At 34.2% G+C, this 997-nt stretch overlaps 1 protein-coding gene across 1 annotated transcript in view; it reads right to left on the bottom strand.

The window, feature by feature from the left end:
• Positions 1 to 997, bottom strand: part of LOC106873719 (death-associated protein kinase 1) — a 218404-nt gene that overhangs the window by 13683 nt on the left and 203724 nt on the right. The window lies entirely within an intron of this gene.

Genomic DNA, 997 nt, shown 5'->3' on the forward strand with positions numbered 1-997 from the left:
TATATATATATATATATATATATATGTAGGTATGATTGGAGGCTCTTGATGCATGAAAATTAAACCACACAGGTTTCGGCTCTAATGTTAAACATGTTAAACTCCCACTGTCTCTTGTACGTACAGGCCATATTGTTTATTTATTATCACTGTTTTGAATTAATTATGTATTATCTCGTTTAGAATGACATTGTAGGGTAGGTGTGAGAAGTTGAATCTGGTCAATTAAATACTAAAGGGATTAAAAACAAAAAAACTTTAGATCCATTCACATATGTTTGAAACATGTTTGACCACCAAGAAGGCATGTCCACTGCGGTTTGCCATAGACAAAAATTCTTGCTATAGGTTATATGAGTTAAAAACACCAAATTCAGTTCAGAGCACCAACTCCACGAACTGGTAGATGCATTTCAAGCCTTTTATATTCTCTTCAATATTAGATGCTAAGCAGAGTAACTCTAAACTGACTGGAAGACTTCTTATAAGGAATTAATAAAAACTATTTCTTCCATCAGACTGGAACAAAACATATGGGTGGAACATGAAGAACACAACCCTGCTGGCTGGGCATGCAGGCCAACATTCTCTCCTGATTGAAAAGGGGGACTGGAGCAATGTGAAATGAAGTGTCTTGCTGAAGAACAAAATGCACCACCTGGTCTAGGAATTGAACCTATGATCAAGTGATCGTGAATGCAACACTCTAACTACTAGGCCACATGCCTTCACACAACATACATACATACATACAGACAGACAGACAGGTATATCTTTCTTCTATAATGGATTACCTCATAACATCTGTGTTTGAAAAATTGAACAAGGAAAGCGCTTACAATACAAAAATCTTCATTCTAAAAGTTTTGTGTCATTCTGTTTTTCTAAGATTATTTTTTTAAAATAGATAATAACTTTTAAGAAAATCTTTTAGCAAATATTATGACTGTGCCAAATACTTTTTATGAAAACCTTTAAATGTGTGTGTGTGTGTGTG

This window comes from Octopus bimaculoides, chromosome 12 (assembly GCF_001194135.2).
Source record: "Octopus bimaculoides isolate UCB-OBI-ISO-001 chromosome 12, ASM119413v2, whole genome shotgun sequence".
NCBI lineage: Eukaryota > Metazoa > Mollusca > Cephalopoda > Octopoda > Octopodidae > Octopus > Octopus bimaculoides.